This window comes from Jaculus jaculus, chromosome 1 (genome assembly GCF_020740685.1).
Source record: "Jaculus jaculus isolate mJacJac1 chromosome 1, mJacJac1.mat.Y.cur, whole genome shotgun sequence".
In the NCBI taxonomy this organism is placed as follows: domain Eukaryota; kingdom Metazoa; phylum Chordata; class Mammalia; order Rodentia; family Dipodidae; genus Jaculus; species Jaculus jaculus.
Genome location: NC_059102.1, coordinates 45,883,316 through 45,891,117, shown reverse-complemented (window position 1 = coordinate 45,891,117; position 7,802 = coordinate 45,883,316). Strand labels below are relative to the sequence as shown.

At 41.6% G+C, this 7,802-nt stretch overlaps 1 non-coding gene across 1 annotated transcript; it reads left to right on the top strand.

The window, feature by feature from the left end:
- Nucleotides 1-1,326: 1,326 nt before the first annotated feature.
- Nucleotides 1,327-1,463, top strand: LOC123457848. The gene has a single exon (XR_006635209.1). It is a non-coding gene; the product is annotated as a small nucleolar RNA SNORA2/SNORA34 family (small nucleolar RNA).
- Nucleotides 1,464-7,802: the final 6,339 nt, after the last annotated feature.

Below are 7,802 nucleotides of genomic sequence, written 5' to 3'. Positions count from 1 at the left end.
TCCTTCTCTCCTTGCTGGCATTGAGATCACTATAACTACACTGAGGGGACTGCATGGTGCGAGGTGTTGGCAGGCAGCCAGACAGACCTCTCTTTGGACTGGGGACTCTGCCACAGCCACCCACTTACCAGGGTACAGATCAGCTTCCTCGGGCCCTGCTGGGATTGGGAGCTCTGCTAATGCGTGCTATTGCCTGAGACCAACCTGGGATGGTGCCAGGCGGGACTCTTCTGTAAAGGTGACATCTTTTGAAGGGAGATGCGCTTGACTGAGCTTCTCTGACCCTCTCCCCACTGTCCCCCACCCGCCAGGCTATGCTTAACAAGGAAGAACTCCTCTGGAGCTTGTTTTCCTGAGCCAAGGGAGAGGGGCCTCATGGCCACATGGAGGCTCAGGAATCAAAGGCTACTGGCCTGGATGTATTCTAACTTGTCCTTTCTTCCTTTTTCCTTTACAAGCCACTGTGCCACAAAACACATAGTTGCCCATGGGGGGGGGGGGGCGGAATTGAGTGGGGGTGAGGGTATGGAGCTCTGACTCCAGAATATGAGCTGTGCCCCTCCTGTGGCACCAACCTCTGCCCAGTTCAATTGGAGACTTGAGATCCCATCCCTGGAACAGAGTTACTTGATAGCTGCCTAAAGGAGAGGAAGGGCAAAAGTGCCCCAGCCAAGCATTGAGGCTAGGTGATTAGCTGAAAAGGTTTCTTGAACAGGCCTGGGACCTGGCCACATGGCTCCTCTCCCCCCAGAGCAGAGGCCTGCAGCTGTGTCAAGGGGCTACAGGAGGTAACTGTGCTGTGTCTCAGGAAATGCAGAGACACAATGGGAAAGACATGCCTGATAGACATGGCTAAGTGCTATGATTTTCTGCCAAAGGGCTCTATGACAAAGATACCTTTACATGGGCTGGAGAGATGGCTTAGCGGTTAAGCGCTTGCCTGTGAAGCTAAGGACCCCGGTTCGAGGCTCGGTTTCCCCAGGTCCCACGTTGGCCAGATGCACAAGGGGGCGCACGCGTCTGGAGTTCGTTTGCAGAGGCTGGAAGCCCTGGCGCGCCCATTCTCTCTCTCTCCCTCTATCTGTCTTTCTCCCTGTGTCTGTCGCTCTCAAGTAAATAAATAAATAATGAACAAAAAATATTAAAAAAAAAAAGATACCTTTACATAAGAGTAGGTCATTTATTCACGCAGGTACTATAACAAATAAAATGATTTGGCCTGATAGCATAGGTCTATTATGCTAGCTACTTAGAAGCTGAGACAGGATGATCACCAATTCAAGGCTCCCCTGTGATAGCCTGATCCCACATTTAAACTCTAAGTGACTGGCCCTGAATCAAGGCTGGCAGTTTGCTGAAGCTGCTGGTTTCAAACAGGAACCTAATGAAATGTCTTCCTATGGTCTGCTGGCCATTTCAGAAAGTTAGAAATGTAATCTTCAATTCATTAGAAAGAAACATCTGGGGGGAGGAAGAAAATAATATAAAAATAAAAAACACGTGACTTTAAAATTGCTTGGTAAAAGTAAATACATAATTTTAATTTGAACTGTACCTGATATTTTCTCTTTTGTTTAGTCTTGAAACAAATCATATGTTGTTTATAGACACCTTTTGGTTTCTTTATTATGTGCAATAAATTACAGTGTGGCTCTCCTAATCCAAACAGTCCAACAGATCTTTCTTGAAGGTTTTGTTGGCATTTGATTTATTTCATCTTTTTTTTTTTTTTGGTTTTTGTCTTTAAAAGGTCAGATTTAACTGAAGCCTAAAGTGAGCTGAAATGTTATAAAAATAAGGCTATAGAAATTTGTTACATGATATCATAAATATAATTACTGATTTTATGTTCTAGGTCAACTTCAACCCACAAAGGGGATTATTGGAAACAACAAAATTCTCCCTGAGGTGGTGGCTCATAATTTGCCAGGTATTTGAAAATATTGTAATGTCCTGTTACTTAAAAGGAAGAGGCAACTGGCCTGAGTTTCAGGCCAACCTGCCTCAAGACAAAAACAAAAATTTGCCTTAGTTGTGCTCTTTTTTTTTTTTTAAGGTTAAAAAAAAAAAGTTATTTATTAGAGATAGAGAGAAGAAGAGAGAGGGAGAGAGAAGGAGAATGAGCATGCCAGAGCCTCTAGTCATTGAAAACAAACTCCAGACGCATGAGCCACCATGTGCATCTCTCTGGCTTACGTGGGACCTGGATAATCAAACTGGGGTCCTTAAGCATCTCAGGCCCGTGCCTTAACTGTTAAGCCATCTCTCCAGCCCTAGTTACATTTAATAAAATCATTTCCAAACAGTTGTCATGTTTTGACTGTATTCACAGGCTTACAGCCTTAAAAATGTATTTCATAGAGTTTATTAATAGGAGATATCTCAAATCAATGGGTTATATGAAAGTTACACATATATGCTGGTATTATAAGATAAGTCTGGTTGTCAGGTAGAAAATTTTGGTGACATAAATACTAAGGAGATTGTAAATTTCTCTACACATTTCCAATAACATGATAGTTAATTAACTCTTTGAGGCTACACTGTTTGCTTCTGTGTCAATGGGTGATAAGATAATCAATTTGGTGTAGTTTCTCCTAAGTCTTATAAGAAAGATGGTTAATTACGGGTTGAGATGAGATGATGTAAGGAACTGGGAAGGAATCTTTCAATGTTAAACATAGAATGCTTGTAAAATATGCAGTTTTGAGTGGAACTTAGATCAGAATGTTAAAATATGTGGATATAGGGTCACATATATAGAAAGGATACAGTAGATCTATAAAGACCAAATTTTGCCTAAAATTAATTTACATGTATAAGGAACATAAAGCCAATTTTTAGGCTAAACAGATAAACACCACGCCTAAAATTAAGAATTCCTTTAAAATTATTTACAGACTCTTAAGGATACTCTAAAAGTTTTATATAGGGACACAGACTTAATATAAATTGAGCTCACATTAGACCCAGGTGATGTCCTGTCCTTGGTGGGTCACAAAGTCATAAGCATAGATGTAATTCATACTCTTTGGAGGTCTAACCAGGTTAGATATAGACAAGACCTTATCACCTTGTGTATTACAAATGGAAACAATAAATTTCTTAGGTACAAACAAATAACTTTAAAATAGATCAAGGAATGTCTGGATGCTTAGCTCTCCACTCTGTTATTTCCTTTTGCTCTTGCTTACTGTTATCTGTTAAAGTCATGGCAAGCTAGACTCTGGAAGAAAGGATGGTGTCCTCTTTATCTTAGACTCCATGCAGGTTTAAGCCATGTGTCCTCTCAAGCCCATGCAGGGACAAAATTTCCAATTGTTTCTAACAAAAAAAAAAAAAAAAAAAAAAGGAATGACAAACTGCATATAACTTTATAGTTCCTCTCTTTTGAACACCTGAAGTCACCACTGTCAGACAAAATTTCTCACTATACAAAAGTGGTCAAATGGGTAAATTGAGCCAAGGTATTTGATTAGGTTACAAACTCCTTACATAAGACAAGCATCATGCTTACCTAGTGTATATCTGGGTAAAAAAATATGATAGAAAGGCATCAATTAAGTGATCCCATTCATCTATCTCTCTCAAATATCTACAAAGGGTAAGATCCCTATATTTATGGTAATTAAAATAGAGATTACCTTTAAATTAATGTAAGTAGTCCCTAGACAATTCTGAAACATTTGCAAATGGGGGTGGGACCCATATCCCAGGCTCCCACAGAGCAAAGGGAAAGTGGTCCCAGGACCCCCCCCCCCACCAGATGGGCATTTAGGCTGTGGGCCTCTCTTGCCAATTGCACCGATAATCTGCTATGATGGAAGACACATGCAGGGTTGAGTACTTGGACTTGGGTGCTGGCCTTACAGGACGAGCGCAGATGTCCTGCCTTGGCCTTTCCTTGCTCCAGGAGGCACATAGACTGTGATATATGCCCCCGTTTGACTGGGGAGAAAACAGAAAAAATTAGGTTAGGACTCCTGTAGAAAGGGGATTTAAAAAACTCTGATTTCAGCCAGGCATGGTGGCACATGCCTTTGATTCCAATACTTGGGGTGCTGAGGCAGGACAATTACCACAAGTTCAAGGCCACCTTGAGACTACATAATGAATTTTAGGCCAGCCTGTGCTAGAGCAAGACCCCACCTTGATAAAAAAAAAATAATATCCTCTAATATCTTATTCAAAATCTGATCAGAAGGGTGGACCTCTTCTATAAGAAGATGCAAGCCAGGACTGGGCATAACCTTACTCTAGACTCTTCACTTTCCTCCATTTTGTTTCAGATGAAACAATTGACTTCCAAGATACCCCAAAAGCCTGTCTCCTTAAAAACTGGGCACAGTTAGAAAACAGGGAAAACAGTAATTGTCCGTCACTTTTCTCCAGAGACTCTCTGGGAGAGACTGTCTAACTCTCATATTTCTGTACCTCCATTCATCTGGAAGTAGTTCAAGATCTGATGTCATCATCCCCTGTCCTCTAACAGTAAGTTTGAATGTCTTCTTACGGTGGGGGGGAGGAGTTCAGTTAGGGTGACTGGACCCTTGAAGGTAAAAAAAGGTGGTAAAGCCTGTACTTGCTAGAAATCAAAGATGATCTGACTTCTTCTGCCTTGCCTAGTTCCTTATACCTTTTTTTGTTTGTTTGTTTGTTTCCTACAGAAACCAAGACCCTTCCTAGAAATTGGATTTGAACATTATGGTTGATCACGTTCAGTTCCCGGAACTCGGTGTGAGGGCTAGCCTCTTCCTGAGACAGCCCCTAGCCCTAACCAAGCACCTGTCCCTCTAGTTCCCCTGAGCCAGAAGACAACCCACCACTATAACGTAATAAACACCTTTGCCATGAGAGGGCAGACTCCCTGGCCACTTGGGAACTTCCAGCTGTAGGTGAGTTTTCCCTTTTGGCCTGAAAATGACACATTTAGCTTCCAAATTCTTAAAGACCTTGATAACTTCATAAACTGAACAGAAAACTGGCTCTATTCTGCTACCTCTGATCTCTTTTCTCAAATGCCGAAGCTTCCAGAAACCACACCTTGTGACTAGAACCTCAATGATGGACTGCAGCAATTGTGGAGAAATAAACATCACCAGTCCCAAGCCAATAATATTCTGGGCTTTATTAGCCTTTTTTAGTGGCCAATAATAATATTTTATGTATATGACCTGACATCTGTCTATGACCAGCTAAGATATCTGTTGTTGTAAGTTAAAAAAAAAAAATCTCACAGCTCTATTCCTTCATGTTAAACCTACCCTATCTCTGACATCTAATTTATTCTCTCATATGATGGAGCTCCTCCACACCCACAGTTCAGCCTCTTTGCCTCAACTTCAACAGTTTCAGTTATTCCCTCCGTGATAACCATTCTGTTTTCATAGGCTACTTTCCAACCTCCTGTGTTTCCAGACATGGATTTCTGTATTCTGACAAGACACAGGCTCTAAAGCTTCATCTCAGGGGCCTCTGCGTATTAAGGCTTCTTGATAGTCCTTCCCCGTGTTTTCTCCTTTGTGATGACCAAAGATGCTGAAAGCGGCCCTAGGGCTCCCCCTCCGAAATTGAGAGGAAAAGATTAAGTTTTCTTTCCTCTGATAGGGGATATAGATCAGCTACTTAATGTTACACAAACAGAACTGGCAAAGGATTGCTGGCCCTACCTCAAGCCAAAACTGCCCTTACTATGTATGTCTGATTTATCAGACAACAGGTCAACTCTGAAAAAAGAATGCACCTCAACAGTCCCTATACCCTACACTCACAACACGTCACCCCTAATAATCTGCCTCACACCACTCAACCTTTTTCACAGGTCTAACATCAACAAAACAGAGCAAAACAAAACAAAACACCATGGACATGAGGCCAAGTCAGACTTACACAAGACTGCCCTGATCCAGACACCGGAGAGACCCGACTACTCCGCCCCAACTTCATCCCATTGGTCACAGGACACAGTTCAGAAACCTGATTTGTTGACCCCTTTCCTTTTACTTGTCTTCAGAGTCTGGGATGTAGGGGTTAATACGTCTGGGGTCCCAGCAATCATTAGAGTCACAGAAATTACTGGTATATACTGGCCCTGGAACAGGCTTTAGCACCGAGGAAATTCTTCTGGGTTGTAAATAACTTCCCAAACCAAGACCTGATAAAGTCACAGGAGCCATGCAAAACCTGAGTCATACCTGGGAAAATAAGTCAACAAAGGAAATGGCCCAGTTACATCCCTTTCCCCTCTCCCTTCTCCCATTCTCTGTCCTCTTTTTCCCTTTAAATAGCCAGTTCAGTTGCTGCTGAGCATGGCAATCTTAAACCCATAGGATGGAGTTAGTCATTCTTCACTGGTCACTGTCTCTTCAATAAAGAACAGCCCACTGTTGAGGTCATATACTCTATGTCTTCTATTTATAACTTACTCTAGTTGGTTCAGCTGAGGCTCTGATCCAACACTGGGGAATCAAACTAGTGTCCTTAGGCTTTGCAGGCAAGCACCTTAACCATTGATTCATCTCCCCAGGCCTCTTTTGTTTACTATATTCATTTTATTCATTCTGTACTTGCAGAGACATATAACTGCTCAATAATGTTAGCAATTATTTTAATATTATCAAGCCTATAAATAGGAAAGGAATGTGCTTCCCACTCAACTAGAAGCCAGCCTTGAAGCTGCATAGTTTCTTGAATCTTGTATAAAAGAGTGCATACACAGGACTTTAGTTCTGCAGAAGAGACCTGAACCAGAGAAGGGCAAGCTATGACTGAATTTCTGCTTGTGACTTACGTTCTTTTACTCCTCTGGGGGTTAGAAAAAAGAAAAGAATGCAATGAGAAATTCTTCTGAAGCCATGCAGCGACTTCACTCTTTTATGCGTGACTTCATTCTGGAACCCATAGAACCTCTCCAGGGGGTATAATTACTTGATCTATGCAAAGAAACTAATTATAACAACAAGGTTGCCCTGAAGTCACATTTATGTGCAATAAAAGGTCATAAAATCTTCCCTGTTCATAGCTCCTGTTTATTTTTCAGAATTTGAGGTAAAGGAAGCTGATTGTAGCAAGAGCTTAAGGTGAGTAAAAGTTGCTTCTGGTACCTTTTCCTTTCTCTTCTCTGAAGCCCACCTCTGCCCTTCCACTGTCAAAACACATGTGCTCACCACCAGGGGTAATGAAATATTTGGGACAGTATGATTGCTGAGAGTGGCTTTAGTGTCAGGCATACCTATCAATTTCAGCTCAAAATCAGTCATGATGTTTATCTCCCTTATGACAACAAATTGCTCATTAAATAAGAATTCTTGATAACAATGAAAACTAATTTATATTATGAGAAATGTCAATGTAAGGGGCTAGGAAGATGGTTCAAGTAGCTAAAGGTATTTGTCTTTTTCACATTTTGAGGAAAAGTAAGCCAGGTGTAGAGAGTTTAGAGTCGCGCAGAGGTCAGGTGCAGTTCAGGTTTGAACCCCTGGCAACCAGGTAAGGCTGAATACCAAGTGGTGCGTAGCTGGCATGCGTGAGCCTATACATGCCTTCGTAAGTAAGTAATTAAAAGTAGAAGCATTGAACATTAATATATAAAAGAAAACATACTAAGGTAATGGCTCTTGGAATGGATATATAAATCCAAAACACAGGGAGTAAGAGATATTTTGAGTCAAATATCTGTGACTATGGCCCAGGACTATGGATTCAGGCTACCCCAAATACTACACTGAGAGGAAATTAGGTAGCTCCTCAGGAAGGAGGGCACCAACAGGGAACTCGGCCCGCCTGCTTCAGCAGAATCAGAG